At 48.3% G+C, this 14,277-nt stretch overlaps 1 long non-coding RNA gene across 2 annotated transcripts in view; it reads left to right on the forward strand.

Annotated features, from left to right (window-relative positions):
* LOC136176923 (uncharacterized) overlaps nt 1-4,494 on the forward strand; it is a 77,745-nt gene extending 73,251 nt beyond the window's left edge. The window contains exon 3 of one of the 2 annotated variants that reach the window (XR_010664650.1): nt 4,416-4,494. This is a non-coding gene — a long non-coding RNA (uncharacterized lncRNA). The remainder of the gene's footprint in view (nt 1-4,415) is intronic. The other variant, XR_010664649.1, reaches the window with a different exon arrangement.
* The last annotated feature ends 9,783 nt before the right edge of the window (nt 4,495-14,277 follow it).

Genomic DNA, 14,277 nt, shown 5'->3' on the forward strand with positions numbered 1-14,277 from the left:
ACTGCTATGAACATTGGGGTGCATGTATCTTTCTGAATGAGAGTTTTTGCCTTTTCCAAGTAGTATGCCCAGGAGTGGGATTGCTGGATCATATAGTAGCTCTTTTTTCAATTTAAGCCTCCATAGTTTTCTCCATAGTTGTTCAGCCACTCAGTCGTGTCCAACTCTTTGCAGCCCCATGAATCACAGCACGCCAGGCTTCCCTGTCCATCACCAACTCTCAGAGTTTATTCAAACTCAAGTTCATTGAGTTGATGATGCCATCCAACCATCTCATCCTCTGTCGTCCCCTTCTCCTCCTGCCTTCAATCTTTCCCAGCATCAGGGTCTTTTCTAATGAGTCATCTCTTCACATCAGGTGGCCAAAGTATTGAAGCTTCAGCTTCAGCATCAGTCCTGCCATTGGATATTCAGGACTGATTTCCTTTAGGATGGACTGGTTGGATCTCCTTGCAGTCCGAGAGATTCTCAAGAGTCTTCTCCAACACCACAGTTCAAAAACACCAATTCCTTGGTGCTCAGCCTTATTTATGGTCCAACTCTCATATTAATGCAAGACTACTGGGAAAACGACAGCTTTGACTACATGAACTTTTGTCAGCAAAATAATGTCTCTGCTTTTTAATATGATGTCTAGTTTTGTCATTGCTTTTCTTTCAAGGAACAAGGGTCTTTTAATTTCATGGCTGCAGTCACCATCTGCAGTGATTTGGGAGCCCAAGAAAATAAAGTCTGTCACCATTTCCATTGTTTCCCCATCTATTTGCCATGAAGTGATGGGACCAGATGCCATGATATTCGTTTTTTGAATGTTAAGTTTTAGGCCAGCTTTTTCACTCTCCTTTTTCATCTTCATCAAGAAACTCTTCAGTTCCTCTTCACTTGCTGCCATAAGGGTGGTATCATCTGCATATCTGAGGTTATTGATATTTTCCTGGCAGTCTTGATTCCAGCTTGTGATTTATCCAGTCCAGCATTTTGCATCTCTGCGTATAAGTTAAATAAGCAGGGAGACTATATACAGCCTTGACATACTCCTTTCCCGATTTGGAACTAGTCCGTTGTTTCATGTCCAATTCTAACTGTTTCTTCTTGACCTGCATACAGTTTTCTCAGAAGACAGGAAAGGTGGTCTGATAATCCTATCTTTTTAAGAATTTTCCATAGTTTGTTGTGATCCACACAGTCAAAGGCTTTAGCATAGTCAATGAAGCAGAAATAGATGTTTTCCTGGATGTTCTCCATGGTGGCTGCACCAATTTACATCCCCACCAACAGTGTGGGAGGGTTCCCTTTCTGCCACATCCTCTCTAACATTTATTGTTTGGAGACTTTTTGATGATGGCCGTTCTGACCAGTGTGAGGTGGTATCTCAATGTGGCTTTGGTTTGTAATAGAACTTTTAAAAAGTGAAAACTATAATTGTTGAAATTGAAAACTCAATAGATAGATGACACAGTGTGTGAACAGTAGTTGGAAGGAGCATATATGATTGAAAACAAGAAAACCGTGGGAAAGAGACAGAGGCTGTGGAGGGCAGAAAGAGTACAGGCGGAGTCCCAGGGGAGAGAACAGAAAGAGGTGAGGACTGGGAAGAAAGGGGGTTCTGATAAGAGAAGACTTACCGAACAGGACAAATAAAATCAAAATTATTTGGGCACGCCATAGCAAACTATAAGATATCTAAACAAAGAGGAGACCTGATAAGCAGCTAAAGAGAAGAGGCAGACTTTCAGAGAGGAATGACAGCTTAGCATAGAGAAGAGGCCTCAACACACAAACGGGAAGCCAGAACGTGGGGTGATATCACCACTCGCTGAAAAAAAAAAAGAAGAACTGTTTCAAGACTAAGAGGGAAATAACAGCCCTTGAAATAAAGGTCCAGTGTTCCCAGGAGCAGATCTTTACAAAAGAAACTTCTAAAGAATCTACTCCAAGATCAAGGAAAGTGATCCCGGAAGGAGAATTGGAGACACAGGAAAGAATGGCAGGAAAATAAATTAGAAAACATGCAATTTTTAATAAAAACTGTGGAATAAAGCACTCCAAAATTCTTATATTTGCGGGGTGAGAATAAGATATTGACTACAGTGAGTCTGTTTACTCAAGAAAGATCATTGACAAAAACAGTAATAGAATATTTAGCTTCCAAACCAGAAGAAGAAAAAAAGAGGATAACAAAGACAAATAAATAAAAGTTTTGTTAGTCTTTTTTAAAAGGCAAGGAATGGGGAACGAGAGGAATAGAAAAAGTAAGACCAAAATAACAACATAAGATGGTATTAACAAGTCTAAATATATCAATAATCACAATGAATATAAATGCTATCATCCTACAAGTTAAAATCAAAGTAAACCAAAGACAGGGGAAGAAGAAAAATTCCAAATATATGTTATGTATGAGACATGCCTAGCCTAAAACCCAAGAACACTGAAAAGTTGACGTATAAGAATAGACAAGGATATAACAGATAAACTCTAATTTAAAACAATATAATATTCAATAATTTTTTGAATAAAGAAAACAAAACACTACCCAAAATCTTAACCACAATTATTTTCAGTTTTATGACTCTATCTTTCATCCCAAGCTCCTATATTTCTATATTACTGTATTTGTGATATGCATTTAATTTTAATTGTTTTTTCTTTTTAAAATTACAACACCATAATTTCTCAAGGTTTTATGTAGTTTGTATAATATAATTTCATAACTATTTCGACCTTTTTATAATTCAATTGCATTTCCTGCACGGCCTTTCTAGTAGTTAACTTTATCAGTAAGAAACCAACTCGGGGAAGTAAAAATTCATTTTACTTGTTGCTTAATCATTAAACTTCAGAATTGAGACTTCCCTGGTGGAGCAGTGGTTAAAAATCCATCTTCCGATGCAGTGGATGTGGGTTTGATCCCTGGTAGGGAAGCTAAGATCTCACACGCCCCGAAGCAACTAAGCCTGTGCACTCGGTGAGGGGGCGGGGGGCCACGAGTGAAAGATCTCACATGATCCAGTGAAGACACGAGGTATCCAAATAAATAAAGATTAAAACAACACCACCAACAACTTTAGAATCCATGTGTCTGGTGAGCATGTCTAGATTTGGGGAACCCATGTTCCTCTTGCCCAGGTGCTCAGATCTTGCGGTCCCTCATACAGGCTGAAGCCTTGCCTTCTTTTCCACGTCCTCGGTGAGCACCATCATCTTATCTGACTCTTCCTGTTCTTTTTGAAGCGGGAAAAAGGCTGCTCAGCTGGTTGGAAGTTAGAGAGGGGATACCAGGCCTTTTGGACTCACAGGAAAAGACTCTGATGCTGGGAAAGATTGAGGGCAGGAGGAGAAAGGGGCGACAGAGGATGAGATGGTTGGATGGCATCACCGACTCGATGGACATGAGTTTGAGCAAACTCTAGATGATGGTGAAGGACAGGGAGGCCTGGCGTGCTGCAGTCCATGGGGTCACAAAGAGGTGGACACGACTGAGCGACTGAACAGCACCCGGCCTTTGGACAAAGTCTCAAGACGGAGTAGAGACTGAAGCAGAGGCACTCAAAATACCAGCACAGGAGACAACAGCGAGCGTCCCCTGTGCGGGCCTGCTGGTGCGCCAAGCGCCGTTTAATCACTGCAGTGAGCACTGCTCAGTGTGAGTCCACACGCGCCTTGAACGCTTGCGTTCTCCTTTCTCCTTCCTCCTCTCTTCTTCGTGTCCCAAGAAATCAGAGCCAGCCGACTAGGCATTCAGGCCTCTTGCCTGTTTGCAGACGCCGTCAGGCTGGCATCAATGCTCCCATTCATCTGCCTCTCTTCTGGGTCAGGAGGGCAGGATGACAGTATGGATTATGAAAGGAAGGGGTGTTAACTTGGGGGCAGGAGGCCAAGAAATATCCAAATAAATAAACATAGTCATTGCTAATGAGTAGAGGACTGGCTTGTTAACTAAGGTCCTCCCAGGCTTTGAGGAACTTAATAAAATTAGGTTATGTTTCAATGACTGGCATTGCAGCAAAGCTGAATAATGATAATACAGTTAGTGCAACACATACAAATCACTTGTGTGTTTAATTATGGATTTACAAAAGCTAATGGACCAGCTGAACTCCCCCCTTATCTCTGACTGCAAACCTTTGTTTTCTTCCTGGGAGTTGGAAAAAAGTCAGTGTCAGCAACTCATCTATTCCTGCCTGTCAGTTCATCATGCAGAAATTAAATGCGGTGCATAATGTGAATTTAGATGTCAACATTCTGTTGAATTCTAGAAAGATGCATTAAGATGTTTAGTTTGCATTACATTTTGACAAATTTGTGTCATTCTGAGTTTGTTAATTTTGGATTATGGGACACTGAAGATTTGCATAAATCTAAATTCTACTAGGGACCCTGGCTAATACCTCCCTCATATTATTTTTCCATAGGACAAGCTTGATCTCTTCAGTCTTTAAATCCTTCATTATATACTCTGGAAAGCAATATTCTCTTCAATCTCAAGTATGCCGCCATTAAATCAATCTTGTGAACTGGTCTTGATAGTTTTGTCTGGCAGGGTAATCATTTGACAACAACGTTATCATGAGATAATGAAAACCAAACCGGATCAAAGCAGAACAACAAGAAGAAAAAACTAGGTTCAGGCTGCCACTCATACTTCTGGGCCCTGCTAGAGTCCCTCGGGGCCTCCTGATAAAGGAGTACATCTGAGAACGGAGGCTGGCCAGGCCAGAGCTCTGGAGCTCAGCCACGGATGGGCTCATCCGAGTGGGCTGTCCTGGGCCCTGCGCAGCTGACAATGGGATCATGAGGATGGAATCATGAGGACTATTTAAAGCAAGCGCGTTTGAACGTTGTGCAACGCGATGTGCGATGCTGGCTTATGAGAGCAGCCCACAGCGTGTGCTGCACCTGGGCTCAGGAATATACAGCTTGCCTTGCCACGGGCCCCCTACCCTCTTCCCGCTCACCCGTCTACCCTAAGCAACAGCCCCAGCCTGTAACCCTTCCCCGATTTCTGGCTTCAGCCTCATCCCTGCTCACCTGCCCTCCGCCTCGGCCTTGCTACAGGAATGCTGCTGTCCTGTCCTGTCCCAGCAGAGCTGCTGGCATCCCCATGGCTGCCTGCGGACTGGGTCGAAGCACCCACTTGGCTTAAATTGCTCTCCCCTTCTCCCTCCCTTCCTCCCTCCCTTCCTCTCTTCTCTCCTCCCTCCCGCTCTTTTTCCTTCTGCTTTATTGACTGATGATCTACACCCAAGAGTGGACACATCAGAAGAGCTTTATAGCTCAGGGTACTCCCGCAAGCTGGACACGCCCAGGGAACACCCAGGCCAGGCAGGAGAGCCTGCCTGTGGCCCTCAGAAGTCCTTCTGGCCCCTCCCAGGTGCTCCCGACTCAGCCCAAAGGGAACCACTGTCCCACCCCCCAAGAGCCGCTGTGAATTCGGTCAGGCTTCCCTTCACTCACCTTCCCACATGTGAGGACTCGGGGCACACTCTGACTTGGGGCCCCCGGGCCTTGCCGCCTATGGCAGCAAGTCTAATTGAGTCCCCACTCTGGTGGATGTGGATGTCGTCACCTGCCCTCATCAGGAGGTGCTCCGGGACTGCCAGCTGGAGGTGTCGGGGTGACAGATGATGAGAGCTGGGCAGGGAGGGGCTGGTGACGGCTCCAGTTTGATGAGGAGGATGTGGAGCTAATGTCATGTGTAACGCGGTCCCCTCCCGCCTCCAGCCCTGCTCCTCACTCTCTCGGCCTCCCACACCATTGCACACCCACGAACGAAGTCACAAAAGCCACCTGCCACAGTGGCAGTGAACCCCTAGAGTCCCCAGCTGACACCCAGGGCTTTGCATCCCCAGGGGAATGCCTCCAGTGTTGGTGGGGGGGCCCTCCGATGCTGCTCCTACCTTAAGAACTATCCCCCTGTCTTCTGGGAATAGAGACAAGAAAAGACTGTTTACCTGTGATTCTTTTTTTTTTTCTTCTTTTTTATAAATTGGAGGATAACTGCTTTGAGGAGGGCATGGCAACCCACTCCAGTACTCTTGCCTGGAGAATCCCATGGACAGAGGAGCCTGGTGGGCTACAGTCCATGGGGTCACACAGAGTTGGACGCGACTGAGCAACTTAGCTCGCATGCACGCATAATTGCTTTACGATGTTGTGATGGTCTCTGCCGCACATCAGCGCAAATCAGTCATAATTCACATCCCCTCCCTCTTGAGGCCCCCCACCACTGTTCTAACACTGTTTACTCCAGCCAGGACACGGCAGCAGCCTAGACGTCCATCGACAGAGGAACAGATACTTGTGACTCTTTTGAACAGCAATTCAACAAACGCTATTGGTTGTCGTCTCACTGTACAGTTGACATTTTCTTAGGCATCTATTGAAAAGGCAACATAAAAATAATAAATTAAACACTGAAAAAAAGTCAGGGGCGGGGGGGCAGTGGTTGGTTACTCATAATCCCAACCTACCTCTGCAAACACGTTCATCTGCAGACCACCTCCGGGTCCTGTCCACACTCGCGCCCGCCACGTCTTACCCTGTGGCTTCCGTAGGGTTCACACGAGGAGACGGTCTTTCAGAGGCCTTTTGTTTAAGCAACCAAAACGGATGCTTAACAGAAAATGGGCTCTTTACAGAAAGGATCATTTTAATACAGAGCATTTTCCTTTAATCATGAAATTCTGCCTTTCTTTTCTGACCTAACCTCAGCCTCCTTGTTCAGGGAAGCCCGCAGAGCTGAGTGAAAACAGGTGCAGTGACGCTGGGCCCTGCGGAGGCAGAGCCTGGAGTCTGTCCCTTGTCAGTTACCGTTTAAGTAAACACGTGGCTACCAGCCTAACCTTGTTATGCCGCAGAATCTCCAGGAGTAAGGGGCCGAGGATGAGACCCACCCCCCGGCCCCCACGTCTCATTGGATGTTTCCTTCCTTCAGGAAAACCTACACGAGCCCCTGCCACACACGTGCCAGGCCCCTCCTGGGGACCACGGACGGGGTGGTCCCAGCACCTGGATCCCCATGTTCTCAGAGCAGCTCCAGGCCGCAGGGTGGACGCAGGGGTCTGAGCTCTCTGAGCAGACCCCCATCCTTTCCCCGGGTTCCCCCTACGGCCCACCTGCCCTGTTCCCCTCATAAGTCCTCAGCTCTCCTTCACCAAAGCCTTGAGGGGGTCTAGCGCTCCCTCAGCCTGTAACCCCCATCCTGGGCAACACAAAACACATTTCCTTCCCTGGAAGGGAAGTGCGGTGGGCCTTAGAAACGCAGGGTCCCCTTGAAGATGTCTGCACAGAAATGCACAGGAAAAAAAGAAATGCTTTTCTGCTAAGCAGGGGAAATTGTTTTGAAACACTCCATTTCGAATTCCGCATCTCCTTCCCCTGACATAAAGCCAGAAGCTGGAGCAGCTTCTTCCGCTCGGAAGCGTCTTGCAGGATTCTGCAGGAACGGCGGCTTTTGCGTCAGGCGTTGATGGGCCTGAAGCAGGGCCTCTCGCGTCGGGGCGCTGGGGGCGGCGGGCGGAGGTGGAGGGTCCAGGGCAGCCGGAGCGCGCTGGAGCCCCCGGGGCCTCGGGCTGTCGGGTCTGAAGCCCATCCTCGAAGCGGCCAGCAGCTTGTGGCTGTGCCCGTGTGCGCGGGCCCGTGTCCCGTCCCCCTTCCCGTGAGCATCACCCACAGCTGTCTCTACAGTCCCTGCCAAGCCCCTGCCGTCTGCTTCGGCCTCTCCCCTGAGACAGGGAGGTTCTGAGACATCCCGCCCCCGGCACCCAGGTCTCCTTTTCCTCGGCATCCCTCCTAATCAGGGCTGCTGGGGGCAGGGCTGGGCCTTGGCCTGGTTTGCCATGTCCTCACCGCTGTGCCCATTTTCCGGCCTGACCCCGCTGTTCCTGAGACTTGCACCCCCACCCCCCACCCCGTTCCATCATCTCTCAGTCCTGGGCTTCCTTCCACTCCAAACTCCATCCTCTCTATGGCTTTGATATCTCCTGGGAGGCCGTCTAGGTTCCCCGGCACCTCATTGTCTTCACGTCCATGTCTCAAATGATCTTTTCCTTCTTCTCCTGCAGCCCCCTCACTCCCGACAGCTGCGCCCCAGACGCTGCACCCCCTCAAAAGCTCAAGGGCCAGCCTTCAGCCCCCAGACCATCCGCGTCCTTCGAGCTGTGCTGTTCAAGCATCCCTCCTAGAGGACATCTGATCAGGACTCATGCGTCACTGATCCCCACTTCCTCCCTGTCCATGAATAGCCTCATAAGTCTCTCCCTTCCTGCTTGGGGTCAGCCTCATACTCCACTGTTCTGATCCCTGTTTACCAATGCGGGAACCCCTCTGTCACAGATCCCGCATGGGCCGTGGGCAGGGATCCCCAGCAGCAGTGGAAGGGGTGGGTTAAATTAGAAAGGGACTGCGGGACAGCTGCTGGCGAGGAAAAGTAACTCAGATAAAGATGTAAATACATATGCATAGGTTATATATTGTCTATTTATATACTCATACATTCTGTGAATGAGACTGAATCTGTTAGTCGCTCAGATGAGCCTGACTCTTTGCAACGCCGTGAACTGTAGCCTCCCAGGCTCCTCTGTCCATGGGATTATTAGGTAAGAATACTGAAGTAGGCCATTCCCTTCTCCAGGGGATCTTCCCAACACAGGAATCGAACCTGGGTCTCCTGCAGTGAAGGTGGATTCTTTCCCATCTGAGCCATCAGGGAAGCTTATTCTTTGAAAAAAAAAATGTACATATACACACACATATCGCTTCATGACAAATAGACGGGGAAAAAGCGGAAATAGTGACAGATTTTATTTTCCTGGGCTCCAAAATCCTTGCAGATGGTGACTGCAGCCACGAAATGAAAAGACACTTGCTCCTTGGAAGAAAAGCTATAACAAACCTAGACAGTGTTTTAAAAAGCAGAGACGTCACTTTGCCAACAAAGATCCATATAGTCAGAGCTGTGGTTTTTCCGGGAGTCATGTATGGATGTGAGAGCTGGACCATAAAGAAGGCTGTGTGTGTGTGCTAAGTTGCTTTAGTCATGTCCGACTCTTTGTGACCCTGTGGGTTATAGACCACCAGGCTCCTTTGTCCACGGGATTCTCTGGGGAAGAATACTGAAGTGAGTTGCCATTTCCTCCTCCAGGGTATCTTCCCAACCCAAGGATAGAACCTGTGTCTCTCGTGTTTCCTGCATTGGCAGGTGGGTTCTTTACCACTAGCGCCACCTGGGAAGCCCAGGGAAGGCTGAGTGCTGAAGAACTTTCTGGCATTGGAAAAGACTCTTGAGAGTCCCTTGGACTGCAGGGAGTTCAAACCAGTCAACCCTAAAGGAAATCAATCCTGAGTATTCATTGGAAGGACTGGTGCTAAAGCTCCAATACTTTGGCCACCTGATGTGAACAGCCAACTCATCAGAAAAGACCCTGATGCTTTTGGAAAGATTGAAGGCAGGAGGAGAAGAGGGTGACAGAGGATGAGATGGTTGGATGGCATCACTGACTCAGTGGACTTGAGTTTTAGCAAACTCTGGGAGATAATGAAGGACAGGGAAGCCTAGTATGCTGCAGTCCATGGGGTTGCAAAGAGTCAGACATGACTTAGAGACTGAACAATCACATTTACACAAATATTCTTTAAAAATGTAAATGGACTATGCAAATAGATGGTTGAACTAACATATATAGTAATTAACTATATTCATCATTAAGAATTAACAGTATTTGGCTTGATCAAATAGTTCAGCCATGGATTTGTCATGTTCAAATGGTTAGTCTTTGAACAACTGTCCCAAATTATCTCAGAATATATTTATGCCCACAAGCTGTAAAACATATGTAGCCTGTGGTCTGGGGGCTAATGGGGCCTGAAAGTATCTTTCCACAGTAATTGGAAAAAGCCTCCCATATTCGGCTTGCTATTTTTAAACACAGACAACCTCTCACTCCTTCCAAATCAGATCGCTTTAAACTTGGAAAACAAGGGCTCTTATTCGGGACATGTGTGTACCAGCTCTACACTCCAGTTCCTTCAAAGTATCTGGATTGAAATAGTGCCCGGAAAAAGTGATTAAAGCAGCTATGAGTTTTGAAAATGTCAAAAACAGCCATTCAGATTTTAAAGATGTATTTAAAAACAAATAAACAGAAACTAATTCTACCCAAAGTACCTGGAAAAATAAAGAGGCCAGGAACAGCGTTACTCTAAATACAAGAGAAATAAGCAGTGGACAGTTGAGCTGAATCAAAGCCAAGAGGCCACCTCTGGCAAAGGGCTTTCGATGGCTATTTTATTCCTGAGTTGTCTCTAAATCCAAAAAGGTGCAGTGAAGCCAATGCACCAGGAGGGTGTGGTTCTACGCGGCGTGGCGCAGGACGAGGTGCCCACGGGAAAGCTTGTGGCCTGCCACAAGGGGGGCGTCAGGAGCCCACCTCCAGGGTGAGATGGGGGGTCCTCTCTCTTCTCATTTCCCTGGCATTCCCAGCACGGCGCGAACTGGAGAAAGTGCTGGAGAAAGAACAAAAGTGATGGAGCTCTTGTGAAAGCAACTGAATAAGTTAGCTTTTGTTTGGTTAGGAGAGAAGGCATTTTATGAATCCCTGGTAGTTCTAGGACTGGAGTGGTTTATGTGAAGGAACGGTAGTGAAGAGAAAAGGAACAAAGGAGTTCTAGTTAAAGAAACATGACCGATCTCTACCAACAAATATTCACGATTTCACGATAAGTCTGGGTGATTCTGTGTGGGTCTAAAACTGTACGAGGATGTGCCTCTGCCAGGCACTTGGCCTAGGACCACCTTCTGGGGCGTCTGGATGGCAGTGGGTTTGAGCCAGACCTCTGCCCCCTCTGACTCCAGGACCCGGGATGGGCAACTTCCATCCTGCGACAGTTCTTTTCTCTTCTGAGACTGCTGTGTTGCCCCCGCCCTAGGAAAGAGGAATGTGAAAGTCGCTCAGTCGTGTCCGACTCTTTGCAACCCCATGGGCTAAAATCTGTGGAATTCTCCAGGCCAGAAGACTGGAGTGGAGGCCTTTCCCTTCTCCGGGGGATCTTCCCAACCCAGGGATCAAACCCAGGTCTCCCACATTGCAGGCAGATTCTTGACCAGCTGAGCCACAAGGGAAGCCCAAGAATACTAGTGTGGGATCTTCCTGACCCAGGAATTGGACCGGGGTCTCCTGCATTGCAGGTGGATTCTTTACCAGCTGGACCAAGAGAAGAAAGAGGAACGACCTCCTTAGAACTAACTAGGAAGGAGTCTGCAGGCGTGGACGTGTCAGGACACAGCTGAAGGCCTGCCCAGCCTGACCTCGTCCTTTTGGACGCTCGTTCACTAAGAAGCAGGGCCCACGAGAAGGGAAAGTTTGGACGGCAGTCAGCGAACAGGGCCAGGAAAAGCTGGCAAAGCCCAGTAACGATTACAAGCACAGACAAGCAGAGAACACAGTGCCAGCTTCCCAAAGGTGGCCGCATCTCCCAACGCGTGGAGCTAGGAAATGAAAACCCTGGACAGTGGACTTTCCAGGGAGGGCAGAGTGCCAGCCCTTACTGAAGATTCACGGAGCACCTTCATAGAGCAAGTGTCAGTCACTCAGTCATGCCCGACTCTTTGTGACCCCCAGGACTGCCACCCACCAGCCTCCTCTGTCCCTGAGATTTCCCAAGCAAGAATACTGGAGTGGGTTGCCATTTCTTTCTCCAGGGGATCTTCCCTGACCCAGGGATCGAACCCGGGTCTCAGGCAGGCTGATTCTTTGCTGACTGAGCTACGAGGGAAGCGCTTGCATAGTAAAGGCTCTGACAAGTCCTGCAGCAAAGAAACAGGGTTTCCTCTTTCATTTTGAACTGGCTGGACGATCGAAGCTTTAAAACCTACGTTCAAAACTTTAAACCATGGGTTTGTTAACATTGCACTGAACACAATAGAGAAAAGGTTGTGCTAGGGAATAAAAACCCAAGCTCCCCAATGGGCATGTGACACCCTGCAGGGTCAACCCCCTCTGCCGCCTCACCAGGGAGCCAGCCCCCTGTGGTTCATCTCTGCGCTGACTGCACACAGTCCTTGGGCTGCACACCGCCGGCCTCAGGGTTTCTGGGGGGGTGTTTTGCTGACAGCAAACACCATCGCTGGCCCTCCCCTTCTGCGTTAAGGCTGGTGTGAGGCTCACACTGGCGAGATGGCTGCCAGGGTGTGCTGTGACCTTGAGTGGAGTCGTCTACACCCCGGCCCCCAGCACGATCCACCCTACACTCAGCTTCCTGACATAGCATCTCACTTAGTCCTTGCTTCTGTTCTGCACCGGAGACATCTCTCCTGTCATCATTTAACAGATGAGAAAACCAGGATCACAAAACCCAGGGGCTCGCCCAGGATCCCTCATTGGGGCGGTGGTGGTTGGAGGGGTCCCTATTGCAGTGGGGTGGCTCCCTGGGCTGGAAACCCTTGGACCCCAGGAGCCGCTTCCATCACAACTCAGGAAGCTCCTCGCCCAACACGGCCCTGCCAGCACCGCGGCGGCTCTGCTGACGTGGAAGACAGAGGACAGAGTCTTCCGATGGAGGGAAGCTCCTTTGTATCCGGTGCGCACGTCCTTCTCACAGCAGCTGCTGTTCCCAATTTTTCCCTTGGCTGGAATATTTTAGTCTTAAATGGCTTTTTTCCCCCCTCTCACTAAATGAAATACAAACAAAAAGCGCAGTCACGTGAGTGCACACATGAACGTGTTTCTTTTAGAAGCAAATGTTTGTAATAACAAAGAGCTGGAAAGGATGAAACGTCTCTCTCTTTTTTTTTTTTTTTGCATCATATTCACTATTTTAAAAGAAGAAAGTGATGAAAGGAAGAGCCTCCAACTGCAGCTAGAATCACGGAGCTCATGAAACCTCTGTCTCTCTCAGCTGCCCGTGTCCTTGGCTTGCCTGGAGCTCCCTGGCAGAGAGTTTGTCCCCCCGCCCCAGCTGGTACCCATGGACCATCCCATGGATGCAGCTTAAGAAAGACTCTTGTGCCTGAGACACCAGGGGATGGTGGGTTTGTCCCTCCCAGAGTGATTCGTGTTTTAACGGAGAAGCTACCCCCACCCCTACCCCAAGGCGATGACTAACCCAGAGAAATGAATCCATGTGGGTACATCTCTGGGGTCTTTGTCACTCTGACAAGTATAACTTTCAGGCCAATTAGGCCTTCCTGGTGTCTTCCAAGTTGCTTCCTATGCAGGGACCTTTTCCTCTCCCCCAATGACCAGAGGGAGGTAAGTGAAGCAAAGTTTTGAAAGGGTCTTAATGCTTATGTGTGTTAAATGGAATAAACATTCCATTATTTGGGCAGCTGCACCGACCTAATGAAAAGCATTCTGTTTCCAGACAGTTACACTTTTAACTGCTTCTTTCTGCTCTCTACCCCTCACTCTTCTTGTACTTGATGTGGCCTCTCAAGATAAATCAGGCCTTTTTTCTGCTGTTGCAAGAATTCCTCCTGAAAGGCAGAGAGCGTGTGTGAGAAGCAAATCCACACGTACGCAGTCGAGGCTGCCGATTCTGCCTGGTCCTCCAGACGAAGGCAAAGCAGACCTGCAGGCCTGCATCATCCACACCTGCCCGCTTGGCAGGGCTGTGTGCCCTCCACACCCTGGGGTTCCTCACTGGCTCTTATCTCAGCTATTTTATACTCCGTAGTTTGTGTCTCTTGGTCCCTTACCCCCATCTCTCCCACTGGTAACCACTAGTTTGCTCTGGAAGTCTGTGAGTCTGTTTCTCTTTTGTTACATACATCCATGTGTTCTATTTTTTAGATTCCACATACAGTCATGTCTTCCTCTGATTTATTTCACTAAGCATAATGCTCTCTAGGTCTAGCCATGTGGTTGCACATGGGAAATTTTCATTCTTTTTTATGGCTGAGTAACAGTCCATTGTGTGTGTGTGTGTATATATATATACACCACGTCTTCTTTATCCATTCATCTGTCAGTGGACACAGGTTGCTTCCGTATCTCGCTCATTGTAAATAGCACTGTCATGAACATTGGGGTGCATGTATCTTTTCAAATGGGTGCTCTCATTTTCCTTGCTTGTGTACCCCAAAGTGGGATGACGGGATCATTGAGTAGCTCTGGTTTTAATGTTTGGGAAATCTCCAGACTGTCTGCCATAGCAGCTGCACCGATTCACGTTCCCACCGGCTGTGCGGGAGGGCTCCCTGTTTTCTCCGCGTCCCTGCCAGCATTTGTTATTTGTAGACTCTTTGAGGCTAACTACTCCGGCAGGTATGAGGTGACG

This window comes from Muntiacus reevesi, chromosome 10 (assembly GCF_963930625.1).
Source record: "Muntiacus reevesi chromosome 10, mMunRee1.1, whole genome shotgun sequence".
Lineage (NCBI taxonomy): Eukaryota > Metazoa > Chordata > Mammalia > Artiodactyla > Cervidae > Muntiacus > Muntiacus reevesi.